This window comes from Armigeres subalbatus, chromosome 1 (genome assembly GCF_024139115.2).
Source record: "Armigeres subalbatus isolate Guangzhou_Male chromosome 1, GZ_Asu_2, whole genome shotgun sequence".
Lineage (NCBI taxonomy): Eukaryota > Metazoa > Arthropoda > Insecta > Diptera > Culicidae > Armigeres > Armigeres subalbatus.
In genome coordinates, this window is record NC_085139.1 from 25796700 (window position 1) to 25818557 (window position 21858).

Consider the following 21858-nt stretch of genomic DNA (forward strand, 5'->3'; position numbering starts at 1 on the left):
GGATTTTGTTGAAGCTGTAACGATATTTGAGAGAATTGAAATAAATTTCAATCTTGTACTGATATTAATTGAAACTGTACTAAATTGATGTTTAAACTATATGTGGGATTGAATATTAATTCCGATTAGCATTTGGATTTGGATTCGAATAAGGATTCGGATTTCAATCGAGATTTGAAATTGGATTCGGGTTTGGTTTCCGATTTGTGTTCAGATTTGGAACTGGATCTGGATTCGGATTTAGATTTTAATTTGGTTTTGAGTTTTTATTTGGTTTTGATTTAAATTCGGATTCGGATATATATTTTGATTTAAATTAGAATTTGGAATTTGGATTCAGATTTGAATTTGTAGGATTAGAATTCGGACTTAGATTAAGAATTGGATTTGGATTTGGATTCGGATCTGGAACCGGATTTTGATAAAGGTTTGGAATCGGCTTTGTTTCCAGATTTGAATTTGGATCAAGATTTATGACCTGGAAGAGACCTGGATTTGGATCTAAATTGGATTAAGATCTGGATTCGATTTCGAATATAGATTTTCATTTGGATTAGGATTTGAAATTGGTTTTGGATTTGAATTGAGATTTGAATTAGTATTCATTATTCTGATTTCTGGATTGGAAGCAGATTTCAATACAGGTTTGAATCCAAGTATGGATTTGAATTTTGGTCTGCATTTGAATTTTTATTTGAGTTTATTTGAATTAGAAATGAAGTCTATATTTGGATTTGGATTCGTTTGAAAGCCGTTCGCTAGGGCGCAAACAAGTATGAAGCGATAGTGCGTGGAAGGAAGATATGAAGACGATCTATTCAACAGCACGCAATTGAAGCGTGCATTAGATTCAAATTTCGATTTGAATTTGGATTTGATTTCGGATTGAGGTATGGATTCAGGTTTAAATTTGTATTTGGAAATGGGTTTGGATCATTCGGATTCAGACTCAAATTCGGATTTGGAATTGTATTTCGGTTTTGTTTTGGATTTGGACTTGAATCTTGATTAGGATTCGAACTCGGGTTCGGATTTAGATTTGCATTTGATTGTGGATTCGGATTTGGTTCGGATTCGGAATCAGTTTCGGACTCGAATTTTAATTCGGATTTGGATTTGTATTCGCATTCTGATTAAGGTTCGGAATCGGATTCAGATTTGGATTTGAATTTGGATTCGAATACAAATTCGAATGCTGATTAGAATTCGTTTTATACTCGGATTCGATTATGGATTCAGATACAGGTTCGGGTTCAAAATTCGGATTCAGATTTGGATTTGAATTCAGATGCTGATTTGAATTCGGTTACGTGTTTGAATTCGGATTCTGATTTGATTTTGGATTCAGATTCAGAAATGAATTCGTGTTCGGATCGGATTCGTATACGAAATCAGATTCAGATTCAGACTCGAATTTGGGTTCCCATTTGGATTAGAATTAGGTCTCGCACTCATTTCCGGGTTCGGATTCAAATTCCGATTTAATTTGGTTTTGAACTCGAAATTGGATTAGGATTCAGGCTCGGGTTTGGATTTGGACTCATGTTCGGGTTCTGATTTAAAATCTGATATGTATTTGTATTGTGATTTGGATTCTGATTCGGACTCGAATTCGTCATCGGGTTTTGTGGATTCTTGTTCAGGTTCGGATTCTGATTCGAAAGCAGATTCGGATTCAGACTCGAGTTTGGATTTGAATTAGTTCTCGGATTCGTGTTCGGGTTCAGATCCGAAGTCAGATTCAAATTCAAATTCTTATTTGGATTCTGATTCGGTTTTGGACTCGAATTTGGATTCAGGTTCGGATTTGGATTCGGACTCGTCTTCGGGTTGGGATTCAAAATCTGATTGGATTTGTATTGTGATTTGGATTCGGCTCTGGAATCAAATGCGCATTCAGATTCGGATTTGGATTTTGATTTGGTTTTGGACTCGAATTAGGTGATTTGAATTCAGATTCAGATTTGAATTAGTCTTCCGGTTTGAGTGTGGATTCCGATTTGGATTTGTGTTAGGATTCGGATTCAGATTCGTTTTCGGGTTCGACGTCAGATTCTTTTTCAGATTCGGATTTGGAATTTGATTTGGATTTGGATTCGGCTCCGGAATCGGATGCCTATCCACTATCCAGATTCGGATTCGGGTTTGGATTTGGATTTCGAATAAGATTTGAATATTTGGATTTGCGCTTGAATATGGACTTTGATCTGGATTTGGATTTGGATTCGGATTTTCATTCGAATTTGAATTTAGATTAGGAAATGGATTCGTGATTCGAAAACAGGTTCGGATTCAGACTCGAATTCTGATTCTGATTTGGATTTGGATTAGGTCTCAGATTCGTGTTCTAATACGAAGTCAGATGCGGATTTGGATTCTGATTTGGATTCGGACTCGAATTCGTCTTCGGGTTCAGATGCGGATTCGGATTTGGATTTGTGTTTGGCTTCGGATTCAGATTCATATTCGGATTCGACATCAGAATCTTTTTCAGATTCGGATTTGGAATTTGATTTTGATTTAGATTCCAGAATCGAATGCGCATTCAGATTCGGATTCGGACTTGGACTTGGATTTTAAATAAGATTTGAACTTGGATTTAGATTTCTATTGGGACATGGACTTAGATCTGGATTTGGATTCGGAATCTGACTCAAATTCGTCTTCGGATTCACGTGCGGATTTGGATTTGGATTCAGAATCACATTCGTATTCGGATTCGAAATCAGATTCCTTTTCATATTCGGATTTTGATTTTGATGGAGTTTGATTTTTAATTAGATTTGGATTCGGCTCCGGAATCGGATGCGTATTCAGATTGGGATTCGGGTCTGGATTTGGATTTTGAATAAGATTTGAATATGGATTTAAAATTTAGATTTGGATTTGGACTTTGATCGGGATTTGGATTCTGATTCAGTTTATGGTTCGGGTGCGGATTGGGATTCAAATTCGAAACGAAGATTTGAATTCGGCTCCGGAATCGATTAGATTTGAGGTCAGATTCGGATTAAATTCGGAATTGGATTCTGATTTGCTTTTGGACTCGAATCCAGATTTGGATTCGACATCAGATTCTTTTTCAGATTCTGATTTGGAATTTGATTTTGATTTGGATTCGGCTCCGGAGTTCAAGGCGCATTCAGATTTGGATTCGGGTTTGGGTTTGGATTTTTAATAAGATTTGCATATCCAAGCACTTTGATCTGGGTTTCGACTCAAAATCGTCTTCAAGTTCGCGTGCGGACTTGGATTTGCATTCAGATTCGAATTTGGACTCTTGTTCGGATTCAGATTCGTATTCGGATTCGAAATCCCATTCTTTCTCATATTCGGATTTTGATTTTGATAGAGTTTGATTTCGCTAAAGTTTGATTTTGATTTTAACTCGGCTCCGGAATCGAATGCGCATTTAGATTCGGATCTGGATTTGCTTTTGAACTCAAATTTGGATTGTGATTTTGGCTCGGATTAGGATCCGGACTCGTTTTCGAGTTCGGATTCAAAATCTTATTTGGTTTCGGAGTCCGACTCGAGTTCGTCTTCGGGTTCGGGTACGAATTTGGATTAGGATTTTTGTTCGGACTCGGATTCAGATTCGTATTCGGATTCGACATCAGATTCTTTTTCAGATTCGAAAATAAAATTTAATTTTGATTTGGATTCCGGAATCGAATGCGCATTCAGATTCGGATTCGGACTTTGATTTGGATTTTGAATAAGATTTGAACTTGGATTCAGATTTGCATTTGGATATGGGCTTTGATCTGGATTTAGATTCGGAATCGGACTCGAATTAGTCTTCGGATACGCGTGCGAATTTGGTTGGATTTGTGTTCGGATTCTGATTCACATTCGTATTGGGATTCTAAATCAGATTCTTTTTCATATTCGGATTTTGATGGAGTTTGATTTTGATTTGGATTTGGATTCGGCTCCGGAATCGAATGCGCATTCAGATTCGGATTTGGATTTGGATTTTGAATTAGATTTGAAGTCAGATTCGGATTCAAATTCGGATTTGGATTCTGATTTGCATTTGGACTCGAATCCGGATTAAGACCTGAAGTTCAGATTTGGATTCGACATCAGATTCTGATTTTCAATTTGATTTTGAATTGAATTCAGCTCCGGAGTTTAAGGCGCGTTCAGATTCGGATTCGGGTTTGGATTCGGATTTTGCATAAGATTTGCATTTGGATATGGACTTTGATCTGGGTTTGGACTCGAATACCTCTTCAAGTTCGCGTGCGGACTTGGATTTGCATTCAGAATTCGTATTCAGATTCGAAATCACATTCTTTTTCATATTCGGATTTTGATTTTGATAGAGTTTGATTTTGATGGAGTTTGATTTTGATTTGGATTCGGCTCCGAAATCGAATGCGCACTCAGATTCGGATCTGGATTTGGATTTTGAATTAGATTTGAAGTCAGATTCGGATTTGGATTTGGATTCAAATTCGGATTGGGATTCAGGTTCGGATTTGGATTCGGACTCTTTTTAGGGCTCGGATTCAAAATCTTATTTGGGTTCAGATTCGGACTCGAGTTCGTTTTCAGGTTTGGGTGCGGATCCTGATTTGGATTTGTGTTTGAATTCGGGTTCAGATTCGTATTCGGATTTGGCATCAGATTCGGATTTGGAGTTTGATTCAGATTCGGATTCGGACTTGGATTTCGATTTTGAATAAGATTTGAACTTGGATTAGGATTTGCATTTGGATATGGACTTTGATCTAGATTTGGATTCGGAATCGGATTCATATCCGATTTCAGATTTGACTTCATATTCGGATTTGTGTTTGGATTCGGAATTTGTATTTAGATTGGGATTTGGATTAGAATTCGGATTTGGATTCTGATTCAGATTAGGGTTTCGAATTAGAATTCTGATTTGTTTTTAGATTGTGATTTGGATTCCGACTCGGTCTCGGGTTCGTATTTAAGTTTAGATTCGGATTCAAAATCAGATCCGGATTAAGATTCGAATTTAGATTCAGATGCGCATTCGGATTAGGATTCGGGTGTGGATTTTCATTTAGATTTAAATTTTGTTTTAGATTTGGATTCGGATTCATAGTCGGTTTCATTATTCCATTCTTATTCGGATTTGGATTTGGACTGTGTCTTGCATTTGGGTTTGGTCTTGGATTTAGATGTGAATTTGAGTTTGGAATTAGTTTTGGATTTTTGATTTCTGGATTCTGATTTCACAGATTATACAAATTTTACAAATTTCACAAATTTCACCAATTTAAACAAAATCACAAATTTCACAAATTTCACAAATTTTACAAATTTCACAAATTTCACAAATTTCACAAATTTCACAAATTTCACAAATTTCACAAATTTCACAAATTTCACAAATTTCACAAATTTCACAAATTTCACAAATTTCACAAATTTCACAAATTTCACAAATTTCACAAATTTCACAAATTTCACAAATTTCACAAATTTCACAAATTTCACAAATTTCACAAATTTCACAAATTTCACAAATTTTACAAATTTCACAAGTTTCACTGATTTCACAAATTTTACAAGTTTCACAGATTTCACAAATTTTGCAAATTTCACAAATTTTGCAAATTTCACAAATTTCTTGATTTTCTGATTTTCTGATTTTCTGATTTTCTGATTTTCTGATTTTCTGATTTTCTGATTTTCTGATTTTCTGATTTTCTGATTTTCTGATTTTCTGATTTTCTGATTTTCTGATTTTCTGATTTTCTGATTTTCTGATTTTCTGATTTTCTGATTTTCTGATTTTCTGATTTTCTGATTTTCTGATTTTCTGATTTTCTGATTTTCTGATTTTCTGATTTTCTGATTTTCTGATTTTCTGATTTTCTGATTTTCTGATTTTCTGATTTTCTGATTTTCTGATTTTCTGATTTTCTGATTTTCTGATTTTCTGATTTTCTGATTTTCTGATTTTCTGATTTTCTGATTTTCTGATTTTCTGATTTTCTGATTTTCTGATTTTCTGATTTTCTGATTTTCTGATTTTCTGATTTTCTGATTTTCTGATTTTCTGATTTTCTGATTTTCTGATTTTCTGATTTTCTGATTTTCTGATTTTCTGATTTTCTGATTTTCTGATTTTCTGATTTTCTGATTTTCTGATTTTCTGATTTTCTGATTTTCTGATTTTCTGATTTTCTGATTTTCTGATTTTCTGATTTTCTGATTTTCTGATTTTCTGATTTTCTGATTTTCTGATTTTCTGATTTTCTGATTTTCTGATTTTCTGATTTTCTGATTTTCTGATTTTCTGATTTTCTGATTTTCTGATTTTCTGATTTTCTGATTTTCTGATTTTCTGATTTTCTGATTTTCTGATTTTCTGATTTTCTGATTTTCTGATTTTCTGATTTTCTGATTTTCTGATTTTCTGATTTTCTGATTTTCTGATTTTCTGATTTTCTGATTTTCTGATTTTCTGATTTTCTGATTTTCTGATTTTCTGATTTTCTGATTTTCTGATTTTCTGATTTTCTGATTTTCTGATTTTCTGATTTTCTGATTTTCTGATTTTCTGATTTTCTGATTTTCTGATTTTCTGATTTTCTGATTTTCTGATTTTCTGATTTTCTGATTTTCTGATTTTCTGATTTTCTGATTTTCTGATTTTCTGATTTTCTGATTTTCTGATTTTCTGATTTTCTGATTGTCTGATTTTCTGATTTTCTGATTTTCTGATTTTCTGATTTTCTGATTTTCTGATTTTCTGATTTTCTGATTTTCTGATTTTCTGATTTTCTGATTTTCTGATTTTCTGATTTTCTGATTTTCTGATTTTCTGATTTTCTGATTTTCTGATTTTCTGATTTTCTGATTTTCTGATTTTCTGATTTTCTGATTTTCTGATTTTCTGATTTTCTGATTTTCTGATTTTCTGATTTTCTGATTTTCTGATTTTCTGATTTTCTGATTTTCTGATTTTCTGATTTTCTGATTTTCTGATTTTCTGATTTTCTGATTTTCTGATTTTCTGATTTTCTGATTTTCTGATTTTCTGATTTTCTGATTTTCTGATTTTCTGATTTTCTGATTTTCTGATTTTCTGATTTTCTGATTTTCTGATTTTCTGATTTTCTGATTTTCTGATTTTCTGATTTTCTGATTTTCTGATTTTCTGATTTTCTGATTTTCTGATTTTCTGATTTTCTGATTTTCTGATTTTCTGATTTTCTGATTTTCTGATTTTCTGATTTTCTGATTTTCTGATTTCTGATTTTCTGATTTTCTGATTTTCTGATTTTCTGATTTTCTGATTTTCTGATTTTCTGATTTTCTGATTTTCTGATTTTCTGATTTTCTGATTTTCTGATTTTCTGATTTTCTGATTTTCTGATTTTCTGATTTTCTGATTTTCTGATTTTTTGATTTTGATTTGATAGATTGCAATATTTTTTTAAATTTCTGATTGTACTTTGGTTTAGAAACTCGTTGGCAATTTTGACTAGATTTGAGAATTCTATTGTGTTTTACAGGAGGTTCTAATTGCGGATTTTATTGTAATTTTGGAAACTGTTTTGGTTGTAATGGCATTGAGATTTGGATTGTGGGTTGGATTCGAAATATGAAAGAAATTTTTAATTTTAACCTTCGGGGACTCGGGCCGTTGTAAAAAAGTACAACACCTTCGAAAAAAGCACGCTTCTCGTTCACAAAAGAAGCGGGACTGCTTGAGCGGTCTAGGACCAAGCGAGTCTCGGAAGGTTAAACAAACGTTTCAAAAATGTGTGATTTTTTAATGATTACAAAAGTTATCTTCGAAGTCGCAATAATTCCACGATCCATAAATTGTTTGCAAATTTACTCGTCTTTATTGTGGATCTGACACCACTGGGTTATTTATGTGACTTCGTTCGGGATGATGCTCCCAACTTGTACAAATAGAAGAAGTTACCGAAAAGAAGTAAACGTTTCTTCCCATTTTGTTGGCTGACTGAGCTTTAAGTACTTCTGATACCCAAGTCTGACTCTGTGGCACCCCGAAAAGGAGTGTGTGTGTGTGTGTTAGTGAGTGAGTAAACTGAATGCATGTGTGCGGTGGAACAGCACTGCCCATAGATCTGATGGTATGGCGGTTAGTTCTCTGGTCCCAGCGAGGACGGAGAGGGTAACGAGCTTTGTAAATGGATTATGGCGTTTTTTCACATTTGCTGGCGTGAAAAATTTATGTCCCCATCTAAACCCCTCGGATTGCATCAGTGAAAGTGAGCACAAAGTGAGATAGAAGTTAGAGAGCACATCCGAAGCGTAAGCAAAAACCCAGCAGTCCCTAATGCAAGTTTGCTCTCCATGACAGGCTGTCCTCCCAGCTGATAAGAGGGATGCAGTCGGGCTCGTGAATGTGGAAATGCTATTTAGAGTGCAGATTTTTTCCATACATTTTTTCTTTGGCCTCAATCAACTTTGTATGTCCAATGGTAGAGCATGCCTTGTCAGGCGACATAAGTTCGAAATTAGAATTTGAGTCACAGAAGAGCAGATTCATAGCGCAATTGAAGGCATTCAATATTTGGGATTGAGAAATCATCAGCCTGTGGGCCCTAATCCGTTCGTTGGTCGTCCGGGGAGGGATCCAACTTTTTATTACTGTTCTCATTGAGACAAGCAATCAAAGTTGGGGTCGACCACCACCTCCGGTCTACAGATTGATGAACTGATAGCCAAACCAAACCAGATAGATGGGAAGAGATAGATCAGAAAAAAAGTGGAACAGCAGAATCTGACTGAGCGCTTGCTTCACCTACGATGCTACTCATGGCTTTAATTGGAAACGTCGTATCGGTGATGTCTCGTTCGTTTGAATGTCGCAAATCCCAGCACGGGGACGGAAGTCGTAAAAAGCTTCGGCTCTAATTCTATACTCCAACCGGCAGCAAACCATTTCCCTTGAGCAACGAGTCAACGTCGTCGTCGTCGTCGTCGGTATAGTCGTGGTAAATCTGGCCGGAATCTAGCTAATCTGAAATCGAGAACTGTGTGCAGTGACTGGTAGCCCGGCAGAGAGTAAGAAGACTCCGACGCTGTGTTGATATGAAAGCGAGCCTATCTTTTGCATCAAAACGATGGACTGAATGGCGAACAAAAAAGCTTGTCGTTGTTTGATGAGATGATGGATCAGATAGGACGCTGTTGCATTTTAAAGCTAAAAGCACGCTCCGTCAGGAGTCATCATGTTTCAGCCTTTGGTCACAGAGTTCTTTTTTGTATCAATGATACTCATCGCTTCACAGAAATGAGAACCAGATGTTGGAGAACCATCGGATGTTGATTTCATCTTTGCGGTATTTAGCACAAGGATGATGTTAACGTTGTTAATAAAGTTGGAAAATGCGTTTGCTTCTAAAATGTTTCATAATGTGTACTTGATGACAAATTGATTACTGCGTAAGCTTTGTAATATTTTTGATATTGACTAGAGATTGGAAAAATAAATTAAGGGTTTCTCGTTTCAATCACCGTATTCTGCCAAAATTATGTTTCCTACCGATTGTGCTCATCTAACACAGCACCGTCACAGTTCTTTTCCCCTGAATTTCCTAAAATAATCGACTCTTAACGACAATGCACTATTCTTGTAGGCCCTTGCTATAACTATACTTTTCCGCATTAATTCCGCCCGTCTGCTTCCCACCAGTTCACAAAATAAAAATAAAAAATGAAAGTAGGTAAACTTCGGCAGTCAGCCCCTGGAGAGGCCTTTTGACAATGTGCACCATCATAAGCGCCATGCCCCAAAAAGAATGGAACCCGACGACGAACAACGGATGCAACTTTGACCGTCCGTGTCCGTGTGGTGGGCTTTCCCGCTTGGTCCGGAACTGAGTTGCGAAGCGGTCCTTGCCATAGTGAGGGTGACCCGGGGATTATTATGATTATTATTTTTATGATGCGAAAGAATGTGAATTATTGTTGCACTGCACTCTATGAACTGTGATTTTTACCCGAACGAGCCCTGATTGCGGAGGGATTTCTTCTTTGTGTTCCGTTTCCGGGTAAGGAATGGGGATTTTGTTTTTGGGCTTGAGGTGCAGCAGCTCGGCTGCTACCACGTTCGCCGAGCTCCGACCAAGTTACTTCGTGGGTTGTGACGTGGGAGGCTCTTATGTGCAGCACATCCACTTGACCAGCGGAATTTTCACGAGTAGGATGCGGTGCTTGTGTGATAAAAATAAAAATGGGATTAATTTTACGACATTTCTGAATGATGCTATGGAAGAAAATAAAGAGCTGTAGTAAAACTTGTACAATAAAAAGGATTTCAAGGAATCTGGTTTCAACTGTTTATGTTGGAAACGCTTGGGTTTGCAGTTCCATAATGACATGTTTGAGTTCTATAATAAACCATGCGAGTAAAGCCATTTAATAACCAAACTTCATCTTTCTTGTAGCTGTAGTGCTTACTAAAGAATATGAAAATTATTGTGAGTTGTTCATACCATTGTTGTCATGGATGAAATTCTACAACTGACGATTCAATTAACTGAGTTAAACCGTTGTGTTTCAAATGCGAGGTTCATGTGTTGAATATCTAATGAATACGTTTGCAAAACTCAAACAATAGCTGATTCTCTGTCTCGCATTTTCACGGAATCGGATCAATTAAAAATGAATCTAAAAAAAACGATCTCAGTAATAGATCGGGTTTCAATTATGATTCGGGTGAAGCACAGATTAAAATCACAATTCGATTGAACGATTGCATCCGAACGAAAGCGCTGATAAATACCATCGTGGGGCAAAACGCAACCCATTATCAAACTCCCCCCACCCCCCTTTAATGGAGGCAATTCTGCGTGTACAGAATGGAATTTCCAACAATTCCACTTAAATAACCAATTCCAATCGAAATGAATATAATCCCGGAGCGATCCACACACCCACAGAAGCAAACACGGTCCGCCCGCACCAGATGCGGATGCAGTTGCAGATTAATTCGAAAATGGATCGGATTCTAAACACTCTTTTATTGCGTGCCGAATTCGCGTCCGCGTCCGACCCGCCACCTCATATGATGTGTGTAAGGGATTCGCAATCAAGTTTGATTTGATTTCTTTTTTTTTTGCTGTTGTACAACGATCGTTTGTTGCAGGGGAGGCGTGCGCGTCACTGAAATGTAAATCTATTTCCACCGATTTGATTTCCATTTGCTGGATTGTTTTCATCGCAGTCACTCCCAGCGGTGATGCGGTTGGTGTGAGTTTTTTCATTTTGTTATTTTCGTATGGCTCAGAACGGTACTGGAATTGTACCAAAAAATGTTTTACGTGGTACTTAATTTTCAATAAATTTTTATTATCATTGAATTGTAGCAAACATAATTGACTTCATACTAATGATGAGATAGGAACGATCTCACTATCAGGTGAGCGGTCCCAATATTTTTTTTCGTCCTTTCCTCGTGGAAATGGTGATACCGCTTGAGTCGTGGTTGGTTGGTGGTGATGGACACTGCACAATATAGTTTTATCAGCGCGTTCCGAGAATAAATTTGAATGTGCATTTTTTTTCGCTACACGACATCATCGTCTGCAGCCATACACCGCTACCTTCTATTCGGGAACAGAGACGGTCAGCAAATAATGTAAAAGTACCGTCGCGGGAGTGTATGTTTCAACCCGTGTGATGATGAGTGGGAACCAAGTTTTGTGTACACAATCCATGTATGACATACTGTTCAAGCGGTGTTTGCACTGAATTTTTTCTAGTGAGAAATGTATCAATTTGCACTGCGGTGTGCGGCGATGTGAATAAATTGCTTATTCAAAATAAAATAAAACCGATTCAATGGGGAATAATTTTGGATGAATGGACCGTTTGTTGTTTTTAGAATAGAATTGTCCATTCACTTGGGGAAATCTGTAGCTGACCCGAATGCTCTTTGCACAATAAGACATTATTAAACAAAAATATTAGGTTCATATTAAAACAGCACCACAAAGTCGTTATGTTTCCCAGCATTTCGAAAATATAATAAGTCATTCCTATTCTTCTCCCAAGTAACACAATTCAGACCGATCTAGTTGCAACAACTCATATATGACTGGATTTGTTCGTGCATATGTGACAGCAACGCGTTTGTGAACAAGTGTGTTGATTGAGCTATAGGTACTTTGCTTCTAAACACTCTAAATAAAACTATGAAAAAATATTTGGAAAAGATCTTGAGACTCTAGACCAAACAGACGATCTTTTTTGACTAACATTTTTTAAGTACTTACAATATTTGTTCTTCTTCTTCTTCTTCTTATTCTACAATATTTGTTGGTATCCTTGTAATATCCAAATTATCCTTTACGTACCTGTAACAAAAAGACAAGAAATCAGTTAGAAACTGTTGGTTCGGTATGACTTAACGTATACAATAGATGGTTAATATTACTCCCAGACCGTATTGATATTAGCTGGAGTGACTGTCGGGCGAGGAATTATTATCCTTGGCCACACCGGTGGTAATTAAAAAATGCCAGCAACGATTATGTGAAATATGTTCCCGAAGAAATTCAGAGGACGACGCAGCTAGCAACTGGGATGGGACTTGCAAAGAGGAAAAAAAATATAACGTCAGATGCTGCCAGCAGCTTTTTGTGTGAAAATGTTGGTATCCCATATGAAGTATTCTACATGATTTTTGTTAAGGAGCAGCAGGGACTATGTCCAAGGGCTTAACGACCCCTCCCCACGGCCTCTGCGAGTTATGGGGCCAGCCTAGGACGTGGTGGGGCTTAACAGTGGGTTCGGTTAAACCTCTACAAAAAGCTGCATGTGTCGGTAATCAATTCGACCGTGTTCCAGTGTTCCAGTCCGCAATCAATTTGAATAAATTCCAGTGAGATCCTGATTATGGCATTCTGGCCGCGTGTTAACGGACCTTGTCTTAGATATCGTAATATTGTGAAAGCGAGGGCTGACAGTCCGACATTCTACTCCCTTAGTAGAGCCGGGGGACACTGACTCGAAACGGGGAGTGGACTAATGGCTAGGCTGTCTTCCGTCCCCTAAAACCGTGACGAGCCTTGTAGCACGCTGTCCAATCCTGCCACCAAGCTTTGGCTGCTGGGTGGGAGTAAGAACAGATGCCCTTTCCTGACTTACTCTGATTTGGCTCTAAACACGTAAGTGTCAACCCTTGCATGGCCTCCTTGATAACCATGGTATCATTAAATGTGACTACTGAGTGGTCCAAAAAATAATTCTTTTGACAATGTGTTAGCAATGGATGTGGCAAACCTCTTTACCAAAGGAGGTTTGGTAAAGTCTCCTCCCAGGGTGGCGGAGTGACGCTTGCAGCCTGCGTGCCTAGCACCACTAAGGACTCCCCAGCAATGATGGGGTATAGATCTATCAGCACGCTCGACGGGCCACTACCCGGGGTGCGGGTGGTCGCCGAGCAACTTGATGATATCATCGAGAGGGCGAGCGCAGGGCAGAACATCAGTAAGGAACTGGCTGTTCGAGTTGCAAGACAAGAACAGGATGCGTTTATCAGGCTGGGAACAGAGAAAGCCGACATAGGTGCCCAAACCGACTCGCAAAGAAAACCAAGGACTGTTGGTGAAATAATTAAGGATAATTTCCTTAAGTCCTTAAATAGATGCAGACGGCCCAAAAACTTCCGGCGCTGGGTCAGGAAGTGCGAATCGTCAGGCGTACCAAAACCGGTGAAATGATTTTTGGTTCTGAAACGCCTAGCCCAAGCTAGTGGGACGGACCGGAAACTTACTCGGCGTGGAGATGAGGTCGTTGGGGACGGAAGTGACCCTCCAGTTCAAGCAACTGGACGATGTGATGAACGGACGACGACGTCGTCTCTGCCGTCAGAGAGCAGTGTGGTACGCCTAAGAAGCGATCCCTTTGGCACGCAGGAAGCCTACCTTAGATTACCGGTTGCGGAAGCTAAAAAGGTAATGGAACAAGGGAAGTTGAAGATCGGCTAATCAGTTGCCCAGTAAGCAAACTCCAGCCGCCTTCAGTGGACAGGTGCTATCGGTGCTTAGAGTCCGGACACAAGTCCTACAACTGTAAGGTCCCATACCGTAGCAACCTGTGTCGTTGTTGTGGTGAGTAAGGGCGCAAGGCGCAGAAATGCGATAAGGTGCCAAAGTCCCTCATATGTGCCAGCAAAAAGCAAGCCTGTAACCAAGTCCGGAGAGACAAACAAGAAGAAGCCGTGCAAGTAACACAGCAAAATGATAACCATTGTGCAACTGCCCCGCAGGTTAGGTTAGGCGTTAGGCGTGCAACATCCGAGGTACAGGGATCCATGTCAAGTCCGTGGGTGTAGGACCATTCTTTTCGACAGCCAAGTTTTCACCGCAGAGCAGTAAGAGAGCGTGTTTCGACAACCTATGCGAAGGATCCAACGCAAATCTGTGGGGTGACGCCTACAGGATAGTGATGGCCAAGACCAAAGGGAGCTCTTCACCCCCTGAACGGTCCCCGGATAGGTTGGCGAGGATTATCGAGGTACTCTTCCCGTCCCGCACCACAAGTCCCTGATAGTTAGTGATACCGTTTTGGTGAACATCCCAACTAACAATTTTGGTGCTAAAAGCTTCAACTTCTAGCCTTTGGCTGTATAATATTTGAATAAAAGCAGCAACTTAAACTTAAACTTCAACTCGACTATTACACAAATATCTATCAGCTATTCAGTTTGTGCCGAATATATTTCATCTTTTATCGTTTATGCAGTTTTAATATAGTCATAAAACAGCTCTGTCTGAATTAGCAACAAAGCTTATCGGTTAAGAGCTCATGTATGTAACTGAGTTGCTTGTTAGCAACTTCCTATATTACGGGGGGTAGCATTCACAATGAAAACGTTTTCGCTGTTGTTATTGCACTAACAATATACACCCCTATTCTTGTTTACGGGCGAACGAAACTTTCGAACGAATGCAGTTCGTTTGAATCGTTTTCCCATTTGATTTTGCTGGCGTAAACGAGAATGCGCATCAGCTTTCGTTCGAAAGCGCGTTCGTACGTAAGCAAGAATAAGGGTGATAGCGTAATGGCGCTATAAATGAACTAACGAAGCATTTAGGCAACTTCTGTATCTTTGAAGATTACACAACGTTTAAGTAAACCTTATCTTCTTCTTCTTATTGGCATTACATCCCACACTGGGACAGAGCCGCCTCGCAGCTTAGTGTTCATTAAGCACTTCCACAGTTATTAACTGCGAGGTTTTTAGCCAGGTTACCATTTTTGCATTCGTATATCATGAGGCTAACACGATGATACTTTTATGCCCAGGGAAGTCGAGACAATTTCCAATCCGAAAATTGCCTAGACCGGCACCGGGAATCGAACCCAGCCACCCTCAGCATGGTCTTGCTTTGTAGCCGCGCGTCTTACCGCACGGCTAAGGAGGGCCCAAGTAAACCTTATACTGCTTCTTTTAATAGCTTATTAGTATGGAACGTCAAAACCGCAATGTCTACATTTGAGTTTTGTTGCCGGAGCTGTGTATGAGCTATTGATTTCTGTAATGCAGCTACAAAGGTATTCACCTGCTCTTATAGCAACTGACATATTTCTTTTGACGGCTACTGTTAAACGATTAGCAGCAGAGTAGCATCTATACAGATCGAGAAAATGTTGCCTAAAAACAATTTCAGCTATTGATGATGCATAAAAGTTAGCCAACAGAACATGCTGATAGATGTTTAAATAATGGTTGAAATAATGCTGAAAGCATAATTTTTAAGCTTATGTGCTGAAAGCAGCTTGTAGACATCTTTCTAACGTTTATACAGCATGAATCTGAAAATACCGCACGGCAAATGCTGGGTAAAGCGTACCATTGGTACTTCGCGTACCTGAAGGAATAAAATAGACCCCATCTCCCGGTCCTTAGCCTCTTACCCAGCAACTCCGGGATACGCGGTGCTGGCCGGGATACGAGCAACCTTAGGGAAGATCGGGTAACCAACCCCGGTGGGAACTATGGTCGTATGCTGACAGGGAAGGGGGAGTTTGCTCCTCTCCGGAGGTGCAAATCTTATTGAGCGTCTGTTCTCCATGTCAGGATCGGCTCACAGCAGCGTCTGTTATCCATGTTAGGGGCGGCTGATCATCGTCCGAGTGCCAGCGAGGGACTCTAAGTGAAACTGTGCACCATGGTCCACCGGAAATAAGGAGGAATGGTCCTCCGGAAATTTAGGGGGTTTGGTGTCAGGCCCTGCAAGCCAGCCTTTAAAAATCATAAGCAACGAACAATCAACAAGAGAGTACGGACCGGAACCATCGGCGAAGACCACTGCGACGAAAAGGGACTAGCGATTGGAAACTCGGTTCGTGGAACTGCAAATCTCTCAACTTCATCGGGAGCACACGCATACTCGCCGATGTGCTCAAGGACCGTGGATTCGGCATCGTAGCGCTGCAGGAGGTTTGTTGGAAGGGATCAATGGTGCGAACGTTTAGAGGTAATCATACCATCTACCAGAGCTGCGGCAACACACATGAGCTGGGAATAGCTTTCATAGTGATGGGCGATATGCAAAGGCGCGTGATCGGGTGGTGGCCGCTCAATGAAAGAATATGCAGGTTGAGGATCAAAGGCCGGTTCTTCAACTTCAGCATAATCAACGTCCATAGCCCACACTCCGGAAGCACTGATGATGATAAGGACGCATTCTACGCGCAGCTGGAACGTGAGTACGACAGCTGCCCAAGCCACGACGTCAAAATCATCATAGGAGATTTGAACGCTCAGGTTGGCCAAGAGGAGGAGTTTAGACCGACTATTGGAAAGTTCAGCGCTCACCGGCTGACGAACGAAAACGGCCTACGACTAATTGATTTCGCCGCCTCCAAGAATATGGCCATTCGTAGCACCTACTTCCAACACAGCCTCCCGTATCGGTACACCTGGAGATCACCACTGCAGACAGAATCACAAATCGACCACGTTCTGATTGATGGACGGCACTTCTCCGACATTATCGACGTCAGGACATATCGTGGCGCTAACATCGACTCTGACCACTATCTGGTGATGGTTAAACTGCGCCCAAAACTATCCGTCATCAACAATGTTCGGTACCGACGACCGCCGCGGTACGACCTAGAGCGACTGAAGCAACCTGATGTCGTCACTGCATACGCGCAGCATCTCGAGGCAGCGTTGCCGGAAGAGGGTGAGCTCGATGGGGCCCCTCTTGAGGACTGCTGGAATACAGTCAAAGCAGCCATTAACGACGCAGCGGAGAACAACGTCGGGTATATGGGTCGAAGTCGACGGAACGATTGGTTCGACGAAGAGTGCAGACAGATTCTGGAGAAGAAGGACGCAGCGCGGGCGGTCGCGCTGCAGCCAGGTACCCGGCAGAACGTGGAACGTTATAGACGGAAGCGGAGACAGCAGACCCGCCTTTTTCAGGAGAAGAAACGCCGCCTGGAAGAAGCGGAGTGCGAGGAGATGGAACAGCTGTGCCGTTTTCAAGATACACGCAAGTTCTATCAGAAGCTCAACGCATCCCGCAAAGGCTTCGTGCCGCGAGCCGAAATGTGCCGGGATAAGGATGGGAGCATCTTGATGAACAAACGTGTGGTGATCGAAAGGTGGAAGCAGCACTACGAGGAACATCTGAATGGCGCTGAGAGTACAGGCAGTGAAAGTCAAGGCAGCGGAGGAGATGACAACGTCAGTTCAGCGGACGATGGAAGCCAACCAGCCCCCACCTTGAGGGAAGTTAAGGATGCCATTCAACAGCTGAAGACCAATAAAGCAGCTGGTAAGGATGGTATCGGAGCTGAGCTCATCAAGATGGGCCCGGAAAAGCTGGCCACTTGCCTGCACAAACTGATAGTCAGAATCTGGAAAACCGAACAGCTACCGGAGGAGTGGAAGGAAGGGGTTATATGCCCCATCTACAAGAAAGGCGACAAACTGGAGTGTGAGAACTTTCGAGCGATCACCATCCTTAATGCCGCCTACAAAGTGATATCCCAGATCATCTTCCGCCGTCTGTCACCATTAGTGAACGAGTTTGTGGGAAGTTATCAAGCCGGCTTCGTTGACGGCCGCTCGACAACGGACCAGATCTTTACTGTACGGCAAATCCTTCAAAAATGCCGTGAATACCAGGTCCCAACGCACCATCTGTTCGTTGATTTCAAGGCGGCATACGACAGTATAGACCGCGTAGAGCTATGGAAAATTATGGACGAGAACAGCTTCCTGGGAAGCTTACCAGACTGATCAAAGCAACGGTGGATGGTGTGCAAAACTGTGTGAAGATTTCGGGCGAACACTCCAGTTCGTTCGAATCGCGCCGGGGACTAAGACAAGGTAATGGACTTTCGTGCCTGTTGTTCAACATTGCGCTAGAAGGTGTCATGCGGAGAGCCGGGTGTAACAGCCGGGGTACGATTTTCAACAGATCCAGTCAATTTATTTGCTTCGCGGATGACATGGACATTGTCGGCCGAACATTTGCAAAGGTGGCAGAACTGTACACCCGCCTGAAACGTGAAGCAACAAAAGTTGGACTGGTGGTGAATGCGTCAAAGACAAAGTACATGCTTGTGGGCGGAACCGAGCGCGACAGGGCCCGCCTGGGAAGCAGTGTTACGATAGACGGGGATACCTTCGAGGTGGTCGAGGAATTCGTCTACCTCGGATCCTTGCTAACGGCTGACAACAACGTTAGTCGTGAAATACGAAGGCGCATCATCTGTGGAAGTCGGGCCTACTACGGGCTCCAGAAGAAACTGCGGTCGAAAAAGATTCGCCACCGCACCAAATGTACCATGTACAAGACGCTAATAAGACCGGTTGTCCTCTACGGACATAAAACATGGACAATGCTCGAGGAGGACTTGCAAGCACTCGGAGTATTCGAGAGACGGGTGCTTAAGACCATCTTTGGCGGTGTGCAAGAAGACGGAGTGTGGCGGCGAAGAATGAATTATGAGAAGGTAGCTAAAGCCGGAAGGGTACGATGGGCAGGACATGTTGCAAGAATGCCGGACAGCAACCCTGCAAAGATGGTGTTCGCTTCCGATCCGGCAGGTACGAGACGGCGTGGAGCGCAGCGAGCGAGATGGGCAGACCAGGTGCAGAACGACTTGGCGAGCGTGGGGCGTATCCGAGGATGGAGAGATGCGGCCTCCAACCGTGCATTGTGGCGTCAAATTGTTGATTCAGTGTTATCTGTTTAGATGTTAACTAAATAAATGAAAAAATCAGAAGGGTTATATACAAGATACGACCGCCCGACGTAAACTACGTAAAGCAGATCATAAGATAATAATTAATTTGCTTAGAACTTAGAGTGATTAAAATTTTGACTTTTTCGCTCTCCTATGCTTGAACGGTAACATTTGCTGTTTTGATAAACCTCCTAAATTTTCAACTGAGAGTTCGCAGTATGCCGCGCGCGAGTATTGACGTTTTAATATTTGCTCCCGTGATTTTTTTCTTCATTCGGACCACTTAGCGGATTTTGTGCAGTTTCTTCTGAAAGTGAAAAGAAAATGCTCCATTCCAGCATTCTGGTCATTTTTGGATTGTAGGATATACGGCGTTGTTTTCGGTTGATTTTTGCATTGCGTGACGTTATCTCGCGATCCGTACGAAAGTTGACCAGTGCGTTTGGGGTCATAATCGGGGACCATAAAGACAGGAAACCGACCTGATCTAGCCACGGGAGTCGGAGTTTGAACCATTTTCCTTCCTTTCCGGTCAGGCATTAGTGCGGTGAACATTTCTTACCACTCGGTTGGTGCATGTGGGGCTTTTCGTTTGTACTAGGAAAAAGTCTCATTGTGAAACGAATTGATTTCTACGGTGTGGCGCGTTTTCCGTGGTACAGTTTTTCCGGTGCGACAAGGTGTGATTGCTGTGGAGAAGTGTGTTTTGGCAGCTTTTGTAATAGTTTAAATAGTGTCATTTGTCGGTCGTGTGTGAATTTGGAACAAACACATGATCAGGAAAGCTTCTCTGTTTTTAAATTTCTTTGACTTCAATAAATTTGTGTAACACGGATTTCTTAAAAATTCGGTTACGTATTTAAATGAAATTATTTTTTGGTTTTTTAAGTGATTTCTACTATTTCTAAAAAGTTATTAAGTTATATTTATTTTAAGTGAAAGTTTGTTGAAGACAGTTATACCGGTTGATAGGCGGTGAGTTTGTTTCATCTTAAAATTCCTACATTTGTGTCCATCTTTTTCTCGCATTTTGTACCACCACTTGATAGTGTAGACGCTGTGGATTTCATGGACGAGCGGAGACACGGTTGAGTCATTTCGATTTACTGTTTTTGCCTTTCTTTCGGTACAAAGTTGTACCGAAAGGCTATCATTTCACTCCGAATACGAACTTTTTATATAAGTCTCGGAGACTCATATTGTTATATACCAATCGACTCAGCTCGACGAGCTGAGCACATGTCTGTCTGTCCGTGTGTATGTATGTGTGTATGTGTGTGTGTATGTGTGTGCACAAAAGCTAAGAAAAACATTAGCCAACTTTTCATATAGTAATCTTTAACCGATTTTCTCGCAACAAGTTGCATTCGACAGAGGGCAAGTCCTAGTTGATCACTATTAAATTTGATAACGATCGACCGTTGCGTTTAGAAGTTATTTAGAAAATGGTTCATCGAACTATATTAGCTCCATATAAGGTTGGTGTCTTGGCTAAATGCGAGAAAGGCAGTATCACTACTCGGTGAATTAAGTTGGTTTTTTTTTCATTTTTACACCAATTTAAAAAGCGGGTGGCCAGAAACTACAGCAAAGATTTGATTTGATTTGTTTATTTCTCCGTTAGCTTAGGACTACTGTCTTTTAAATGCTACATATTTTTACTATACAGGAAAGCAACACTTATCATAATATCTATTGAAAAGCATTGAAATGCTAAAACGCTCAATTAACTCTTGACTAATTAAAATACTATTTACAGCACCTGAACAAGTGTTTTCGATTTTCATCTGTCGTATTTCCGATTCTCATTAAAAACTAAATAAAAAATTCTTCAAAATTGATGGATGGAATACTAATTGTAGTGATCCTTTGTAAAATTTAGTGATTATTATTGTGTTAATGAAGTTTGTGTGAAGTGATGAGGGGATTCTCCATCAAGAATTCATGACTCAACTCAATAAATCGCTGGCTTCAACTCTCGCTGTTTTATTTATCGAGGAGGTAGTGAAGGACGCTTTCTCAAGCCAACAAATGTGATGTCGTGACAGAAATTTGAATTCATGACTGACGATCCAAAGAAGCTGAAGTATAAAACGGACCCAAGAATTTGGTGAGCAAGTTCCAGTTGTTTCCATTAACCCTCTAAGACCCAAATGTTTGTATTTACTCCAAACCACCTTTTTCTTTTAATAGTTTTTTATCCTCGGACATATTTTTTTGAATATGCTTATAATTTCCGAATTTCCGTCTTTTTGAAAGTCGTATGTAATTTTTAAATTTTCTTGTAATAAATTCGAGACCTAAGAAAGTATCATGTATAACCATATAGATCTCCAATACATTTAGTTGTGGATGAATTCCAAGCTTATAATTATTTACTTTCCAAAGCGATTGGAATTTAAACACCACACTAATTTTCCACATTTTTTTTTAAACTTGGATTCTCCAATTTAGCTTTAAATAACTTTGAATCACGCATCTAAGTCTATATTATTGAACAAAATCAAAATGAGTCATGAATTATGGTTATTTGAAAACTTAATAAATAAATACGATACCCCGTCTAATATCGGTCTTGGGAATTAGAGGGCTAATTATATTTTTAATTTGATGTTTTATACCTCTTGTATATTGAAAACTAAATACGTACAGGGCATCGTTTGCTAC

The 21858-nt window shown here is 40.2% G+C and overlaps 1 protein-coding gene and 1 pseudogene across 1 annotated transcript in view; both read right to left on the reverse strand.

The window, feature by feature from the left end:
- The window catches only part of LOC134222887 (uncharacterized), a 636084-nt gene that overhangs the window by 243031 nt on the left and 371195 nt on the right, over nt 1–21858 (reverse strand). The window lies entirely within an intron of this gene.
- Nucleotides 2521–20288, reverse strand: LOC134206035 (serine/arginine-rich splicing factor 4-like; annotated as a pseudogene).